Consider the following 20,208-nt stretch of genomic DNA (forward strand, 5'->3'; position numbering starts at 1 on the left):
TTCGTATCACAAATTTGATCCTGGAGAGGTAAGGAGTGGGTAAACCGGCTGGTTGGTTTTCGCCCGAGCGCAGCCCACGCTGAAAGACACAAGTGGATAGCAACCGTCTCGGAGCCAATAAAGGTGCGCCGACTCGAGAGGTGAAACGTGTTCTTTTTCCACGCGAGCAAAAGTCACGTTCCACAACTCTACGAGGGTGCAAAGCGCAGGAACAACTTCGAAAAAGAAAAAAAAGGGTAGAAGCGGTCACGCTTTCACTCGGCTGTTCGCACGTTACTCGATCACCTCTCGCATATTTCTCCAATCTTTCGAATCGCCCTGCTCATAAACAATCTCATAATCACGCACGTAAGCACGTATGCGTAAGCACGCATGCTAACACGTACGGAGGCGCGCACACGTCGGCTTTGTCTTTCGGCACCAGATTCAAGTATATTGCTGAGTAGATAGTGTTTGTAGAACTAAATCAAGGAAGGCTTCCGGCGCCTCCTTCCAGATGCTCGAAATTCACTAAGCTTTTTTTGATGTACAGCTGATGAGAGACGAAATGCAATCTAACATAGGCACGACGATATCAAAGATCAACTTTGTTTACAGCGAAACTACAAAAATATACTGAAGACAGCCAGAAAAAGACATGCACAGAACGCCACCGCAGGCTTGCAACTGTTTAATGGCATCTTTTTTCTCGCTGTGTCCAGTGTACTTTGTAGTTTTGCGCCAAGTAAGCTGATCTTATTTAACCAACTAGCCCATTACCAAGCTTTCCTTAAACATTAAAGAATAGTTTTCATAGCAATTACTCGCGCAGTGCACATAAGTGGCCGGCCATTATTGCCAAGGCGCTATTTCGTTCTTAAAAAAAAGGAAGATTTTAAGTATGCAAATGGAATTTGAAAAATAAAACACATGTTAGCGCTCTTAACGCCCACTTCAACCTGTCTTTTATTTCGATTAAATATCCCGATTTTTTTATTCACCCTAAGATGCATGAATCCAGTTTTGTCTCCTTACAATAAGCAGCTGTTACGTGTTGCAATTTTTTTTTTCTTTTCAATCAGGTTAGGTATTTTCGTGCAGTTTTCAAACTGCTACATTACTCGACACTTACTTCCTTAACATTACGTGCTGTCCGTCGGAAACACAATTGGAAACCATTGAGCGTCTGACGATGGCCATTTCGCAAGGACGTGGCGAAACAATTGTTTCGCAAATTTCACTCGACGCCCATGGACCCAATGCGGAGGCGAAAAAGTCTCACACGTCTCACGCACATGTTTCCAATATGAATCGCACTTAGACAGAAAATAGTGAGAAAAAAAGCACAAACACACACCATGGAGGACGTGATGAAAATGTACATATATTTAGTCACGTCTGGGCTACTTTGTCATTTTTGTGTAAATCGGACCATCTACAATATTTCACTTTATCGATACGAAATAAAAAGAAACGTTGTTCGCACTAGGACTTCAAGATTATTGGATTGCGCTTGTGGCTGTCTGCGTAGACTTTATTTTTATTTAGCGCTGGAATGCTCGTTGCCGACGCTAATGTTGATTCAGTACAGGTGTTGAAATTTTTCAGAAAATCTGTTTCCCAACTTTGCTGTTTTTTAACGAAAATTCTGATTCAGAGCCCTAACTGGACGTTCCTTGTTTTACATGAGGCCGTACAAATGTTTATTGGCCGTCAGTACTAGTGAAGAGATTTTACACTGATAAATAATAGCGCGCTGTAGTTAACTGTAGTCTTTTTAAATGCGAAGCATTTCTTAGCGAACCTTCGGCACTTTGAGCGTTTCCATCCATGTATCTATCTATATAGCCGCCTATACGTCTGGGTGCTCTCACTGATCGCCTACTTAACTTGGTGCAGACCAAAACTGGCGTGGAAGGGTAAGAGGATTTGACGAATATAACTGTCAGGTCATGGCATCAATAACGTGAAAATCCTGTCGCGTACGTCGTCAAACCCTTTCCTCCAGACACGTGTGGCATATATCCGTTTACCACGGGCCACGGTGTACGGGTATGCGCCACAGGTGATTGACAGTTTATACAGACATTGGTAATGTAAATGCGAGAGCGAAAAGCAAAACCGATATAGGCAGCGTTGACCAGACGAATGCAAAGGATAAAAATCAGTATTCCACCCGGAATCGAACGGAAGCATTATGCGTGGCAATCAGGTATTCTACCCCAGAGCCACGGTAGGTCTATAAAGTGGTTTGGAAAAGCAGCCTATGCAGGCGTAATGACGGTGCAACGTCAATTGTGGCTGTGGTGCGGGCTATCTAATTTTACAAGAAAGCAATAAGCACTACATATGTACTCCTACGATGCAGGCGTCATATCAGGTTCCAGTGTTGGTTCCGCTTTTATAGCATTGTAGTAAACTGTACATTTGTATTCCTACGATTCAGCAAGCTATGTTGAAGCATTGCTCGACCCTGGAGGAAAACTTTAACGAAAGTTACGTATGATATTCACATGATTGCACCATAAAGTGCACTTAGTTTCGATAATACTGACGTATGTACTCTAACGTGAGGGCGGACGTTGCGTCGCACCATAAGTTACCCTTTAAACGCCAGTGTTGTCGGCATGCCTCGTAAGCCCACGATGTGCACACAGCTATTACTCTTACAAAAACACGTCGATCCACCTTGTAACTCTCGGCTCAAAGTCATAAAATACAGCATAGAAGTACTCGCTGACTGCTTCGCATTAAACCGATTCCCGGAACGCGTGAGATCTGCCGAATCTGTTTGTTGCCTAATTATTGAAATCACTTTAATTGAATGACTTTCGCTTTTCGGCTAGTAATAAAAGCCTATGTACCCAAATGCGCAACATGTTTGCCCTTGACACACTTCTATACGTGGCCGTTCCTTCTTTTTCTTCTTTTTTTTTGTTGCTTTCTCAACGGGCCAACTTGTTCAATATGCTACACTGTCTTTGTTTCTAGCTTCAGTCTGCTGTGGTATGCGGAGAAATTTGAAGCCCAGGTAATTAAAACATTATTTTTCGCGCTTCTGCTTGGCGAGTTTGTTTTAGCTGACATAATATTAAAGTTAGGCAGAAAATATAAACCCCGTTTCAAATTAGGCGAGAGAAAAAGCTGTTCATTCGGTTTTTGGTTTTTTTTTATGGAAGGGTAGAATGAGCTTGAAAATCTTTTCAATGAATCAGTACACGGACACGTCGATAACAATACGGAGGACACACCTAGAAAGGCTCTCTAGCAGCTTTTGTTGTCGACGAAATATGGCGAAGCCAGGCGGAACCTGACCCAACCTCATTCTGCCCAAAGTAGTGCGCTTACTGAGCTACAATCACTGCGTTTCACTGACGAGCGTGATAGCTGATAGTCATGCAGAAACCACGTCAAAGCCTTGTTCGTTTAGGCAAGCACGAACTGTTAATCCTAAGGGCTCATTCACATCGGCGACTTGGAAGTAGCCTGCGACTTAGCTGGGCGCAAATGTTTTAGGAGCTCAAATAACAATGCATCGTGTGGCATGTGTGGTCACAAATGATCGGTTTAGGGCGGAAGATTTGATGCTCTCTGCTCGATTTTCCATCGCGCGGCTGCACAGTCGAGCAGTGGGCCAAAATAGTCATTTTTCAAAGAAGAGGGTTTGTTTGTGACTCGAGAGAACTACTAATGTTGCAATCAACTCGGTCACGCTTGACTGCTGATCACTACTGATAGTCATCGTAGTAAATGAGCTCTAAGAACAGGCACGTCAAAAGGATGCCGCTCAACATGGTTTACTTATTGGATTCCGCCACTAGAATTTCGCAGTCCAATGGCAATGAACAAACTTCACCATAAAAGCAGCTTTGAATGAAGCTTCGGCGTTCACGTGATTAGGACAGTTGCCCCGATCTTGAAGGCCACGTTTTATTTGGTGTAGTAGGCCCAATATATTTACGCTGGCAGGATCGCGGTGAGCGAGCAGAATATCGCAACATTTCTGCCAAGAATCAGTGAAACATTGTTCTGAGATTTCAAACAGTTGGTTGTGCAGGAGATCAACAACTTGGTATTTGAAATACCGCGGCAGAAGAACAAATATTTTATTACGAACTTCCACGCACCCAATTCATGTCATAATTCTACCTAACGAGCGGTAGGTTCATTACCCCATGAATTGTCCTCCGAGTTCATCGTAATAATAGAGATTTGTATGCATCATTTCGGGACAATTACCTCATTCAACATAAATTGTACTAAAGCTCTTGACTCAATAATAATGCCTGCTCGGCGAACTGCCCACTAGCACGGCGTCTGTGACCACCGTTTGCAAACGATTGTCGGTAACGACATTTGGAGGGCGTTGGCTTGTGGCGCACGTTTGACAAATAGAGCGCCGACCCCTCGAAGCTCATTAGACGCTCTTGTTTCCTTTTTTTTTATTACGTTTCAAATCTCAGGATAGCTGCGTTGCTTTGGATATGTACAATAAGCTATTGATCACAATATGACGGATGGAAAACACGCGCATATGTCATAAGTGTAACTTCTACCCATCACTATGTGCACATCATTATGTGCTGTCCATTTCGAAGTAGGTCGCCTGATCGTTTGTTTGCCTGGTTGACATGAACAAGTGTTTTCACTATTTCCACCAACTTCCTCTCTTGAGACCACAGACGCAATATAGTAATTGTCGTTTCTAGCGCTTTATTGTGACAAGTTAACAGAAAATTTTGCATTATTTGTTAGTCCTCAAGTTTTTCAATTTCAATCTTTTTATTTGTGTCTACGTTTCTAAAAAAAGAAAATTAAAGATACATAACACCGTTGTATGTCGATCTGTTCAGATTTCATGCATTTTTACGATACTGTGAGGCATAATTGCAGCAATTCGGTCTTTCGATAGTTATGTGGAGACATATTGTTAAGCATTTATGCGTATTTACTACAGGAACCAGGTAATCAGTGATGCCAAATGTTTCACTGAGTAATAAATACCAAACAATGTGTTTTGGAAGATAAAGTCCTGCAAACGGACAAAATTGTCTTCTGACGCTGTATGCGCCAAAACGTATGCACTGCATTGCCGTTTTTGAACAATGATCGGCAACGCCGCTATCCCAATATGCCCTCTTCAGTGTCGGGGACTCAAGAAAGCACGTAAGTTTCGACGCCGGCCAATAGTGCTGTCACTAAATTTCTCGTTTCCTGCGACATTTTGACGATTGTATTTTAAGAATGAAATATCGCAGAAGGAAGGAAGGAGAAGGAGAGAAAAGAAAGGCAGGGATGTTAACCAGTCTAGAAGGACCGGTATGCTACCCTACACTGGGGGAAGGGATGGGGGAGATATAAAGATAGAGAGAGAGAGAAAAGGAGAGCACGCACGCACGCACAAAAAGTCACACACATCTCACGGTCATCATAACGACGTTAGTCTATAACCGACGGTGCAGGTCTGATGCCTTCAAGAAGTTGAGCACTGCCTTCGTCGCCTTCACCCGCGATGACCTATCAGGACGACATTCCAGAATGGTTCCTGCCGTCATCGGTCTGGGATGTTGTACATCCACCCCGATGTTCTTTTTGATAACATTGTGTCAAAGACGCTCACTGATTCCTCCTGAGATTGCGCGGTGGAATATGAACAAACTCACCATGGAGGGCTTAGGATCAATATTGAACACCTAAGATTCTTCAATGTGCGCGCGCAGCATGCATGGTACACAAATTTTTTCGCATTCTGCCTCTAACAAAACGCGCTGTCGTGGCCTGGAATGACCTCTCGCTCTGCTTCGCGACACAAGTATTCCACCACGGTCGCTGCAGTGAACACTACGCACTCAGGAAGATGGTGAGAAAATGGACTTTGTCTTTCTTCATGTGCAATTACCCAGCAGCGTCGAGTCCCACTTATACTGCCGAAGGAGGAGAGAAAAATAGAAAGAAAGGCAGGGAGGTTAGCCAGTCCAAGTACCTGCTCGTACACCTTAAGTTATTGAAAAAGGCGAGACGAATAAAATATGATAGAGAAAGATAAAGTAAGGAAACAAACGAGCACACACAAGCGCGATGCAATGTTATGCAACTTTCACAGTCGGTCGCACAATCGCCAAATCCTCGATTATCGCAGCAATGCGTTTCACGCCTGAAGTGCTGAACAAGGTCTAGACCAGGCTCCAGGACTCTCTTCCCTTTCAATACAATCATCTAGTTAATCAAGCACTGCCTAGAGCGTTTTTCTTACCACAATGTAACAAGTCCAATAACAGAGGAGGCGCATAACTGTCGCCTCGCAACCGCAGCTGACGCAAGCGGGGCTTTCAGCCGGCAGCTGTAAGCATGAGCGCTCCCGACTTTTTCACAATAGCAACACGCCCCCATCAACGAAGAAGCTTTAAGATATAGGGGAAAGCCACGCATATTCCTTCTTCTTCGGCAAAGCGCGTGGTCCACGCGATATCGCTCGTCCATGTGATTCGCCGAAGACGATCACGCTTCGCTCGGCATCTCGGGGATGCCGGGTGCGCAGCCGTCGCGACGACCGAACTCGGTGTGAGAAACTTCTTGACGATGATGGAGCGCGCGTCTCGACGTATGTCCGCCAACGTGCGGCCTGCCTGGTGGTCATCGCGATGACCCTTCCGATCCTATAAACGCCAGGACGGTCGGAAAAGCGCCGCCGCCCGTTGTGCCGCCAGAGGAGATATAGAGACGAGCCGCCGCCGCAATTGCGTCTCGCCTTCTCCTCGTCCCTCATCTCGCTACCACTTCGGCGATGAAGTTGCGTATCCTCGGTGCACTTCTCGATTCCCGACGAGGAAATGGGCTGTCTAATGTATTTACTGCGTAGGCTGCGAGTAACGTAGTGGATGGTAGTTGGTCGATTTACTTGCGTAATAGTACCGCGGCCCTACCTGTAAGCAAGAAAAGGGTAATGAATATTTTATCGAAAAACAATAGTATACATGTTTACGACGCAGAGAGAATGAGCTTCTCTGTGGCTGGAGAGTGAGAATAGAACTGTGAAGTCAGATTTTGCTGCATTTATAACAGAAATGTAAGCAGTAAAAAGAAAGGAAAGTGTAAGCGTATGAAGCATGTCGTTACATGAATACTATTAATGATTTTGCTCTTTAAAAGTACCGAGAACGTCACTGGTGTAGTTTAATACTTCATATAATGCAATACGTGAGATTTCACAAGCTGACTGAAACATTTAGATCCTGACCACACCACTTGCATAGGTGTCCTCAACAATCGCCCATCTCCTCTGTCAGTGTCCTCGCTTCAGTGCACCAAGAGAAGAACTGTCCAAAGTGTTAAATAGACTTGACAATCGTCCACTGTCGGAGGAAAAGATCTTAGGACACTGGCCGAAACCATTCTTGGCACAGAAAGCTTTGAAAGCGTTGTTGCGCTTTTTGCGCAAAACTAGTCTCATAGACAGACTTTAAGCAGTGTCGTTTATCGTATTATTGCTCTTTTTTTCATCTTCCTTTTTTGTAACATCTCTTTTCTAACATCTTTCACTTCCCCTTCCCCTTTCCCCAGCACAGGGTAGCCAGCCGGTCTGAGAACTGGCTAACCTCCCTGTCTTTCCGTTTTTCTTCTCCTCCTCTCCTCTCCTCCACCTCAACTTTTGTAGGAACCAGATATGCACGAATTATTGAGTCTTACTATGTTATCTTGGAATTGTAGACCGTGCTGACATCTCGTAATCTATTCGTTGACATTGTTCTTTTTTGTCGCTACGACGACTTGAAACTTGTAGCTGTCGCGTTTCTACGTTTCACAGATTTTTCGCTTGACAGATGTGTCATCTGTGAAGCCATGAAAAAATCCGTAAACAGGGGGTGGGTGCTCGAGCCGACGTTTCGACAAGTGGACTTGTCTTCTTCAAGGCTGGAACTGATTTCCTTAGCTATCGTGTGTATATGCTTCGTGCCCTCTACAGAGTGGGGGTGGGGAAGGGGGGGGGGGGGAGGCCGCCGTGACGAACTTTGTCAGTCATAAGGAAGGCGGGAAAAAAAGGAACAAAAAGCGGGGGAGGGGGCGAGAGGGGAGGCTGCATGTTTCGCTGAATGATTGTCAGTGGAAGCACGTGGCATTTTAACAATAGTAGGTTCGAAATTCCTAGAAGAAGGGCTTAACTCTCGTTGGTTTTTTGGTGTGCATGTACCATACCGAATCGATACCGATCGGAAACAAGGCAATGACAATAAAGAGGGAAGCAAAAAATATTATCAATTAACAAGGGCGTGTCAAAATATTTAGAGGCTACTTTATATTGATAAAATAGCTATGGATTATCGTTTTCACGACTTTCATTAACGAGCACTGCTTGATGTCCTCAATAAAAGCGAGTAACAGCTTACCGCAAGTTAATTGCAGGATTCGATCAATCCACACGTGAATTAACACGTCGCCCTTTGTAGCAGACATGAACAAGCGTGTGGTGATCTACGGCGCCACAGTTTTTCGTTGCCTTTTCTTGATACAAGAGCCAAGACTAGTGCATATCCCCATGGTTTCAGTGAACATATATGTCTTGAACAATTCCTGAAGGTGTATGAGAGTGCATGGACAGCGTCATACATATGACAGCGTCTACGTCATAGGCATGGCAGACGTATAACCGCGTCTTCTACAAGCCCTACATATTCTGACCTCAGGACGCGTCTGTTTGACCACGAAGTTAAGCATCTGCTTTGAAAACTTCTTTCTAAATGCCCATCCAGAAAATTCACCAACCCACATGCATTGTACAACGGATTGAGACGACACAGCCTCGGAATTGTCGCAAAATAATGATTAGCTGTATTAATCACAAAAAATACGCTAACAAGTCAGCATTCATCGTCCTCGAACAGTCGAGTAAGCTCCGTGAACCCAATAAAGAGGAACGCGACGGAGGGTGAAAATGCGAAAATGCGTGGTGATAGTATTGAAAACTTCATGGAGTTCGTATGCAGATTTTTTTTTTCTTTAATTAAGTATTGGGTTACGTGTGCCCTTTACATTTGCATTCTAATTGTATTCCGCATATATGCGTTTAACTCGATTAAGTTATGCATTTCGCCTTACATGTATACACCTTTTATATCTTTGTGACGTACATGCCTTTTTTATTGCCATTCGCTTTCACCTGTTTTAAATCATCTTTATGTAATGTATTCATTACTACAGACTAACTGCCTAAGGATCCAGATGCGTTATCATGATATCACAGTGCCATTTCTGTTTGTCGATAAACATATTTTTCGTTTCATTCATTTCCATACCTTTTTGAGTCTTAAGTACTCCGCAATCGCTCGCTCCCGCACACGCTGCAGTTCCTTCAATGCAGGCTTAGCGTCGACTTCGGCAGGCGTACGTCAGCGCTGCCCCATAGAATCTACAGTTCACGCGCACATCCTTCGAAATTTCCAGCGCCTACTGGAATCCCGCTGAGTTATAAATTGAACGCGCCTGAGGAATGTGTTCAAAAGCTGTTGAGCTCCACTGAGCGTGACGTCTCGCTCAAAAGCGCGCGTTCACGCTCTCCGCATGCGATAGCCGGTCTGCATTGACGCCCCACGATGGTCAGCGTCGCTTTCATGCCGACTTTGCTTCCAAGATCGGACGCCTGGTGCAGCGAGATCGCACTGAGGAGGCACCGAATTCCATCGGCGCATTCAACTCGACGTATGCTACTCAAATTTTTCCTATCTATTTCTTTCTTGGAGGGAGCTTTCTAGCCCCATAGATGCGGTGGGAAGAAAAGAAAGAAAGAAGAAATCAATGGCTGCTCGTTGTGCGATAAAGCGCAGTTCTTTATAACAAAGCGACGAAGTGTTACGTTCTCTTGCAAGAAAGCTAAAGCTCTTTTAGCCACGACCCCCCCCCCCCCCCCCCGAGATTTCACTGACAACGTTGGCCAATTTGAAACAACGTTGACTGGTTTGAAAGAGCTCAAATTATGCTCAAGTGTGGGCTATCTCAAACTACTTGTTACCGATATACACGGCGCTGGAGCGTGCGATCTCGGAGGTGTAATGTAAACTATATCACCCTTCCTAACGCTGAAAAGGCAGCCCCGCCTCTTCAATCATTCCTGAAGCATTCCTAATGAGCTCTTTCTGTATCTATTCCATTAATTTGTACGACCATTTGTAACCAAGAAACCACTGAAAAGATAGCAATGAATAGCTAGTATCACGCCGTATTACATATTCGTGTATGTCTGTAGCTGTGATGTCTGGATTAATTTTTACAAAGTATCGTTGTTTCGCACCCCCATTCATTTAAATTTTCAGGAGCGTCTCAGACATTGTTCGAAATCACTTAGCAATTTTGTTATGCAGCGGAGAGTGCATAAGATGCCTTGTATGTTCAAAATGTCTAAATAGAGTTCAATAAAAAAAGTTAATAGTCCCGAAACTCACAACATCGGGACGTCACATGCAGGATCCACACCATTGGACCGCTCAGAGTAGGCTGGAAGACAAACGCCGCGTCGCTGTTACTTTCGCGGGTTTCACCCACCACGTTTGTCTGATCAGGGCAGCAAGAAACTGAAGGCCGTTCACAAATTCGATTCCCAACGGTAGCCGCGCAGGAATAGTTGCCGAAAAAAAAAACCGTACTCGCATATCCTTGAGAAGCCCGTCGATACCATTCCGTGCCTAAGTTGACGTTAAAAAAGGACCTGACTAACACCTCAGGGCGCAACACTTCTGCGGAGCACTGGAACCTCGCTTGCTTTAAACGCATCGTGCTTTCTGCATTTTCGGCTGTTTCTTATCAGTGTCCAGGGAATATTTGAAGCGCGGTACCGTTGAACGGCAACGAACCTTCTTGGATCATATATGAGAAGCGCCTGCCTTCGTACGGCCACAGTGAGAGAAATAAAAAATAACAAACTACTAGAGAGATAAAACAAGAAGGCCTAACGTGGTCTTCTTCTATAGTCGTTCCTAAACGGCGTGGACTAAGCCGAAGGCGAGCCGAGGAGCAAGCTAGCAGTCGAGCTCTTCATTGAGGAGCGTTGACTCGCACGAAATGAGTCTTTGGCACTCTATAGGACAGACCAGGAAGGAGCGGGGCTACTTGCGAAGAAACCGAAATAGAAGTACAGATGAAGAAGAAAACCAAGGCGTCGTAAGAATCAAAGAAAGACAGAAGCGATAGAAGGAAGGAGGCAACGAGAAAGGACCGGGGCAAATGGGGCCGGCTTAGACGTGATACGATTCACGCTTTCGTCGGAAGGGGAATCGCCTCCAGAGGAAATGCTGCCAGACTCCCGCGGAATTTGGAAGCGAAGCCATATTTTCAGACCGTATTACGACTCGCCGCTGCCCCCTTGCACGGTTCCACAGCCCGCTTCTGCAAGCACCGGGCGTTTGACGTTGTACCTTATCGCACTGTTTTAGTTTTTCTTTTTTCGTTCTCTAACTGTTTTGGTTTCATTCGAATGTCCTCGCTTGAATTTTCCAAGTTCCCTTCTCCATTTTCCCACTTAGTCATCGGCAGCCAACGCCCTTCTTTGTCATGTACTATCACTTATGCGCCGGTCTATTTGTTCGCCTCTCCTTGCCTAGGTCCGGTAAAATAAAGGGGAGAAATAAAAAAGAACAGGCGCACCTGGAGACTCGTAATAAAGAGACCGGAGCGATTTGGCGTTAGCGATCGAGTACGGAGTCGAGTGTGCATCGATGAAGTCATGACTGAGCCCAAAGAATTGATCGACGATGCGGGTAATATGCTCGCGGACACCTATTTGTAGTATAACTTACTTGTTCTTTTAGAGTTTTGTTATCGTGTAGAGAATGAGGTAAAGAACACCTCACGGATCCTCCAATTTCCTATGTTATGTACCATTCGTAAGGTAATTAGTACAGTTGATCCCCTATATGCTGTTACACGCTAACTGAGCAATTCAGTTCGTGTTCATTAGATGTCAGATAGCATCCGTCCTAACGTATGTAAAGCAACACTGTTTTGTACGCAAGCAGACCCCGTTTTCTTATCGGCGAGTGCATCGTACGTCACTCTAGTTCTTTCTGTTCGCTTACACTTTGTTATATTACGGTTGTGGGTAGCTTTAGCGATCATATACAACAATCGCTTACTCTTACGCACGTATTCAGAAAAAAGAAAAACGTATTCTTGACGAGATCTGTCGGCGAGGCCGTAATGAGGCTGCAGAATTGTTTACCTCAAAGCTTATGGCGAGGAACACTGTCAGAAAGCATGCAATAAGGACAGGCCAGACTTTTGTCCTAATCGATATCTCTGCTTTTCCAGGTGCCAAACAACAGCGGCGGCTGCGGCTTTCTCTAGCAAGGTGTGGATACGGGCTAGTTTCTAACTTCAGGGCGAATGGCCCTGATGGCTCCGACGTCGATATCGTTGGTAGTCGATAGCTACGGAAGTATGCTCCTGATCGCTCTCAACGTATGTTAACTTCGGTTTGCGAGTGACTAGTCACCAAATATTTGAAATGATACTTCCACCATGGTATCCATATAGGCTCTACCAGACGGGTAGTCATAAATATTATTTGCAATTTATGATAATATAAATTGCTTTGGTGCCAGAAATGTACTGCTTATTAGACACACTACAGTGTGGGCGCCGTACTAATTTTGTCTAGAACTAAGATGATAGTGAATAAAAAAACGATGCGCAAGAAACACGAGGACCATAAGGAACACTAACAACAGGCGAGCGAAAACTATCAACTGAGTTTATTTGAAGAAACACGAATACTTATACACGAAAAAACGCGATATCACCATCATGACGCGCTAAGGCTCTATCGCGACATGAGGGCAATCTCTTTTTCCTCAAGTGCCACTGACGCGCAGCTGATGCACGTGTCTCCTGCGCGCGCAGTGTAAAAGGCTTCGAAGATATCCCTCTCTAAACTATTCCCTGGATTGTGCCAAAAATTTGGTCTGATTAAGAATTAAAAACTTCAGATAAACTCAGTTGATAGTTTGCGCTCGTCTGTTGTAAGTGGTCCTTATGATCATAGTGTATTTTGCGCATCGTTTTTTCATTCAGTATGCTACACCAACACACCCACATCCAGCTCCTGTGAGGATAGGTTTGTATAGTAATCACGCAGCCTCGTGATCATAATATTAAAAACTTCTATGGCCTAATTTATAGGTACATATAGCATTTTAAGTACCACTCGGAAATTTGGACCGTTCGACTGAACGACCATAGAGCATCTAACCGCAACTGACGTAATACACAACGACACACGCGCATGAGTGACGTCTCTTCACCGAGCCAACATAAATAAAGATGTTCGGAACCTGACCTGGGCCTCTAGTACAAAAGCCCGATACACGAACCGAATCGCTACAGAAGCTTGCCTCAGCAAGCGGTATGGAACACCTTTCAAAAGAGCCTCGTGCGCAACCAAATGCGCTTATTCTAAAAAGACAGGGCGTGCAAACACGGACACAAGAAAGAAGTCAGGACACCACAAACGCCGGCGTTTGTGGTGTCCTGACTTCTTTCTTGTGTCCGTGTTTGCACGCCCTGTCTTTTTAGAATGAATACTTACCAACTTGTTCAGCTCTCTGTTATTCAAATGCGTTTAGGTGCTTTTGACTTTTCACAAAACGTTGATGCTTTAATCACTTTCTCTGTGCAAACCAGAGCGTTGGGTGCCTTTTCGCAATGACGATGAGTGTCAGCTCATGCGAACGTGGGTGCAGATAAGTGTTTCATCAATTACAATGATATGAGCGTTGACTATCATTATCATAGACAAATAGTTCCTGCCAATTTTTTAACAGTATTTGTAATGATTTAAGCTGATAACGATAACACACACATTAAAAAACTAGAATTGTGCTCCTTGAACAATGCCATATTGAATCCAGTCATTCAGAAACTATTTAAAGTTAGCACAAGTCTAGTGTTTAAGGTGGTGTAGACGAGCTGGAACGAAAACGCAGCGCATTCCTGAATGCAGTGCTTAAAAACCTTGGAACCGATTCGAGACAGAGTTTTAGACATATTCTGACTGTAATGCCTAAATTACGTGGCACGCGAGAAATCAAATCAAAAACTCACCGGCTCCCTTATCCATTCACCTAAGATGACTCGAAGGCAAAAGCCATCTTCTTTTCCTTCTCAGTCGTTGTATTAATCCTGCCCCGCCACCCTCCGAAAGCTTTTTGCAACTAACGAGGTTTTGCATTGCCTCCTGGATTGGAGGTATTTCATCTGGTTTTGCACAGCCTCCGTGATCGGCCCACCTTTGACCAATCTACGATGTCATGTGATGTAGCGTCGCGTGACGTCGCAGTGACGTAATGATGACGTCATATGGTGACCTCATCGCATGATATTTTTTTTGCCTCACTCGAGTTGTCCCTGACGCCGCCGGATGCCGATGCCGACGGTCAATTTTCGCGTTTGATGTGGCATCTAAGGCCTTCGCCTAATAAATAAATTTCACGCATAAGGAAGAACACCCATCGTTTCTTGCGAATGCAAAAGCGCTGACAAATATGGCTTATGTCGCGACTGTTTTAATGAAGCAGAAGTCACCGAACGATTGGTCACCTGACCTGCTGCCATCGGCATCATTTCCAGCGAGTGAAGCAAGCCACGATCGTCTTTCAAGGACACTGTTATCATTTAAAACAAGGTGGGATGATGAACGGAAGAAATGATTCCTCTGGCAATCCTCATTAAGACTGTCCTTACCAAATATTGCTCGTACGCAATTTTTTACGCGACGCAGGCTTAACGTGACAACTGACGTGCATGCGGAGCAATTAAGTCGGAAAGTACCGACTTTCTCGTGGGTAAAACGCACTCCACGAAAGGGACCGGGCTGCGGTTTCGCAAATAAAGGGCCAGCGCTCGCGTGCAACAAAGCTCTCGCACGTGCCACAGACAAACAAAGCGAAATTCCGCGCAACGGAAGCTGCGCTATAAAGTTAACAATGTGTCCGCATACACTGTGGCAAAGAGAGCGGTGGAAAGCGAACGCTGCCTTTGTTGGAGTCTAAGGATCCGGAACACGAGCAAACAGAGCGTAGCGGCCCGCCCTTTCTTTGTGCTTCCTTCTCTTTTTGTTTTCACGAGAAAGCTAACATCGCGGCGTAGCGAGTACCGCAGCCCGCTACCCTCTTGCAGCTGAAACAGCGTGGTCGCGAATTAGTAGACTCACTCCGTCACGAAGGAGAGCTCCGTCTCTTATTAGATCCCTCAACTTCCTTTCATACCCTCGCGTCCTGGGAAAGGGGTGGCTAGCACTGGGTGGGCAAGACGGTGGTAACTTAGTGATAGAGTAAAGCAACCGTTTCTGGCCAGAAAGGGAGCCGTAGGGGAACAGCGGGGCTTACTCGAGGCTCGGACGAAAGGGTTAGGAACCAAATGGGGAAAGCGGGAAGGAGGCCGGGAAGGCGACGCAGAAAGACGAGTGTCGAGAGGTGAAGGCGGTGCGTCACGCGGGGAGGAGCAAATTAGAAGCGTGGTGGACATGACACATTACAGCCGCTTGTCTCCCTCGGCTCTCTCTCTTACCTTTTTTTTATTTTTTCGCCATTATTGTTTAAACCCGCGCAGCGGAGGCAAATGAGGCGACCAGGCATCGCTCCCGTTAAAGAGAAGTGACAGTGGAGGCAAGCCACAAGACAAATTTATCCTAAGCAAAAGAAGCGACGGGAGATGCGTAGGCGAACCATACAGCTACAAAGGCTCGGCAAAGGAAGCACGAAAGGGACTGCGCCGGAAAGGGAAGAGGAATCTGTGCCGCTTCAGACTCGGTCAGCGCAGCTCTGCTTGCTTTCCTCCCGCGTGCCAGAGCGTGCCAGCGCAGGGAGTGGTTGGCCGAACAGAAGCGCGTCGAAAGGAACACGCAAAAGGAGTGGTCGCTTCGCCTCCGGGAACAGCCATCCATTAGGCCTAAGCAGACGCCGTGTCCGAAGCGAGGACTGAGGGGAGCCACTGCTGCTGGAGTCTCAGGGGCTCTTCTCCGGCCAACAGTGATGAGGAGAAAAATTGACTCGAGAAAATAAAATACCGACGGCGTGCGCTACGCAGAACCAGCCGCTTACCACCAAGTGAGCAGCACAAGCGACGGGCGTCCATTTTCGTGTCCTCAAGAACGGTCGTATTTTGCTGTCCAGGTCCTGTTTTACGATCGCGAAGACAGAAAAAATGGTGATCTGCATTGCAGTCACTGTTGAGCGAGCGAGATCTGCGCGTGCGCGTCGACGCTGAAATCGTTTTATACACGCAGGGCAGCGTTTTTCAGTGCAAATCAGTAAGCAGAGTTAGCACGAAGTCGTCTTAAGTAACGCTCAACGTAGACTACACAAGAACCTCTATTGAGCTTCCCAATAACAGCGTTTAATGTGATAGCGCCTATAAATAAATAAATAAATAAATAAATAAATAAATAAATAAATAAATAAATAAATAAATAAATAAATAAATAAATAAATAAATAAATAATGCCCTTTGCTGATACAAGTACGCCATGCACACTCCCGTGTCTGATTAGTGGCATTGCACTGTACGCTGAATGATAAACAGCCTTTGCGTTGTTTGTGCGCTTTCGCGCTCTTTCCTCTCTGCTTTCTCTATTCTTTTCATCCCCTTTTCCTCCCCCCGTGTAGGGTAGCAAACTGGGTAACCTGGTTAACTTCCCTGACTTTGCTTTGCCTTTCTCTCTCTCTCTTTTCGGGCTGTGAACGTGATCATTGTGTAATAGGCAATGCTAGAATGCTGTATACTCACAAAATGCGTCTATTGGTCCACATAGCTTTGACTGATTTTCTCTAAAAGATGCCCATAGTGCCATGCAGAAACATAGAGACCTGATGACGCCATTTCTTCAATATATTCTGAGTGAAACAAACTTTCCACAGTTCTCTAATTTGTAGTGTTCAAAAAGCATGCAGTCGCTTTGTAAGAAAGCTGAGTAGCAGGCTAGAGCGCACTAGCTCAGGCCGACACCCCCGCCTTCAAATAAATTTCTCTCTCTCTCTCTCTCTTAGTTACTGTGGAAAACGCTAGTTTTTCCCTCCGCAAAACGCCCGATGCCTGCTACCCTCAGAAGTGAGGAGATATGAAAATAAGGCCGGACATCACTGCAAACAAAAACGTGAAATAACAGCAAAAGAAAGTGAAGTGAAAAAAAGAAATTACAAAACCCTACAGCGTCAAAAAACGCAACCTACACAACTACGCAAGCGTGTATTAATACGCTGAGAAAAATCGCGCTAAATTGTGGTACATACCTCAATTCAGAATGATCTGTCTTTATACCGCTGTCGCCGCCATTCCCGGCAGGGCCCGGGGACGTCTATACTCGCATCGTCGCCAGAAACGAGGCGGAGATCCAGCGGTGAAGGCAGAAATATTAAGAAACTTGGTCTCCAGGAAGCGCACTGGGTTCCATAGTGCTACGGACAGCGACGAAACCAGTGTCTACTCGCTGAGCAATGAGGACTGGTCCGATGATGACTCTCAGCTCGTATTTGAAGTTTTAAGGCGCGAGTAAGACACGGACGAAGAATAGGAACACACACACGGAGTGCCACTTCCAACATAGATTTATTTCGAAAGAGCACAGAACGTATTTATACACCACGCGCGCCGTCATCGTGCCTCAATGCGCAGTCGCATTCAAGTAGCGTAACTCTTTTGGCGATAATGAAATGGAGGCAACGCTGACGCATAGATCACCTGATTCGATTATTTTCTTAGCCTCAATGATTAGTCGTACTGATTTGTCAGGACTTCGGCCTACCACCGCGCAGGCGCTAAAGTTCGGAACGCAAGACAATCCCGGCAGTGTATCATGAGGTGGCCCTCTCTGCCATTTTTGACGTTATTATTATGCTGTCTTAGCCTGTCATTCAGGCCCTGTTCGGTCTGACCAACGTAACTTCTACCACACGACAAGGGCAACTCGTAGACCACGCCCTTCTGACAGCTCTTGTGGTTGTTGTTCTTGTGGTTGATAATGCAGGCTGGAGCTTTCCTGAGGAAAGCGTTAGTCATCTTGCAGAGCCCTTTTGCAGAGCCAGATTCGTAGATGATTTTTTAGTCCTCATTGACAAAAAGTTCATAGACCCCGACCAAGTCGTCACTAACACCTTGACAACTTTTAGACATGTTTTATCTCCTTTAATAGTGACACACGAACTTTCGGTAGATTCGACTATAAGATTTTTAAATCTAAGATTGTTTTTAGCAACTGACCACGCATGTTGGCAATATGAGCCTCGTGCAAACAAACCACTGCTGCCTTTTAGCTCGTCCCATTCCAAGCTTGTCAAACGTAGCGTCGCCAACATGTGCCTGCTGAACGCTTTCAAGAAATCCTGCCCACACAGAGCAGCTGACAGTTTCCTCAAGCAGGTTGACCGTCTTGAGGAGGCAGGCTAACCACAGCACATTCTGGTGTCTGTGGCGGAGAAGATGTTGAGGAAGTCGCGGAACCGCCACGTAAGTGAGGAGCCGCCCCAGAGCAATGTCAAACTTGCTGTGATTCCTTATGTACACCGCGTATGCCATAATTTGAAAAAGATTGCCGATCATGTTGATGTAAAGGTGGTCTTGTCTGCCCCGTTAAAACTCTCTAGGCTCTGCAAGATGACTAACCCTTTCCTCAGGAAAGCTCCGGCCTGCATTATCAACCACAAGAACAAGTATGTAAGCTGTCAGAAGGGCGTGGTTTACGAGTTCCCCTTGTCGTGTGGTAGAAGTTACGTTGGCCAGACCGAACAGTGCCTGGATGACAGGCTAAGACAGCATAATAATAACGTCAGAATTGGCAGAGAGGGCCACCTCGCGATACATTGCCGGGATTGTCATTGCGTTCCGAACTTTAGCACCTGCGCGGTGGTAGGCCGAAGTCCTGACAAATCAGTACGACTAATCATTGAGGCTAAGAAAATAATCGAATCAGGTGATCTATGCGTCAGCGTTGCCTCCATTTCATTATCGCCAAAAGAGTTACGCTACTTGAATGCGACTGCGCATTGAGGCACGATGACGGCGCGCGTGGTGTATAAATACGTTCTGTGCTCTTTCGAAATAAATCTATGTTGGAAGTGGCACTCCGTGTGTGTGTTCCTATTCTTCGTCCGTGTCTTACTCGCGCCTTAAAACTTCAAATATGTTAAACCAACAAGCCCAGTCTGCCATTCTTACAGCTCGTATGACGCCGTAAGGAGAAGCGAAGAATCACCGGGTCCCCCCTTTCTTCAGGCAAGTCAACTCTGAAATCTACTCGGAAGACCGCAGTCATTACGATTATTTTCGTACGAGAACTCGTTACGCACAACCTGAGACAACTCAAAAGACAATCGGTCTCGGTGCTTCTCGAAGCGGCGGTGCCAAATGAAGTAAGGGACATGAGAGTCAACACACGAAAAAATGTTCTGGCTGTCGACGTTGCACATGAGACTGCACTGAGCACATTGAGCAAGATTACGGAACGTGACTGCATTAAAGTTCGCTCGTGCATCCCACTGGCCAGAGGTACCACAACTGGTGTCATCTACGACGTGGACGTCTCTGTTTCCAGCACAGGCTTGCCCAGTCTGGTGAAGCCAACAGTACATTTCATCCCTATAATAAACATGTCGCGCATGGGCACATCTCGCTGTATAAAACTAACGTTCAAGGGTGAATCTCTGCACTCGCATGTCAAGATAGGCCACTTTCGGCATCCTGTACGAACGTTCATTCCAAGGCCACTCCAATGCCGCAAATGTATGAGGTTTTGACATGTGACCGCCGTGTGTCAGAGCACGATCATGTGCTCGCGCTGCGCCGAACCACACGCTGCAGACTCCTGCGATGCTACGGTCCTCAAGTGCCGCAGTTGCCTCGGGACCCATGACGCTTCGTTAAATGAGTGCCCCAAGAAGCAGAAGGAAAACGAGATCCTAAAGCAGATGGTGCGAGACCACTCGTCTCGTCGGGAAGCTGTTGCTGTCGTCAGGAAGCGACGCTCCCGACGCCGTAGAGGTTCAAGGAACTCTTTGAAGCGCAGTTCGCAGGTGACACCTCATCGTCTGCTTCCTAGACCAGACACGCCCGAGTCTCTGAGGACAAGACCGCACCAGAGCACATGGACACTGAAGCATGGCCGTAATTACCAAAGCTGCAGCCAGAGCCACAGCCAGAACCACAGCCAGAACCACAGCTACAGTCAAAGCCACAACACTATCCACAGCAACTCCA

This window comes from Rhipicephalus sanguineus, chromosome 3 (assembly GCF_013339695.2).
Source record: "Rhipicephalus sanguineus isolate Rsan-2018 chromosome 3, BIME_Rsan_1.4, whole genome shotgun sequence".
In the NCBI taxonomy this organism is placed as follows: Eukaryota; Metazoa; Arthropoda; class Arachnida; order Ixodida; family Ixodidae; genus Rhipicephalus; species Rhipicephalus sanguineus.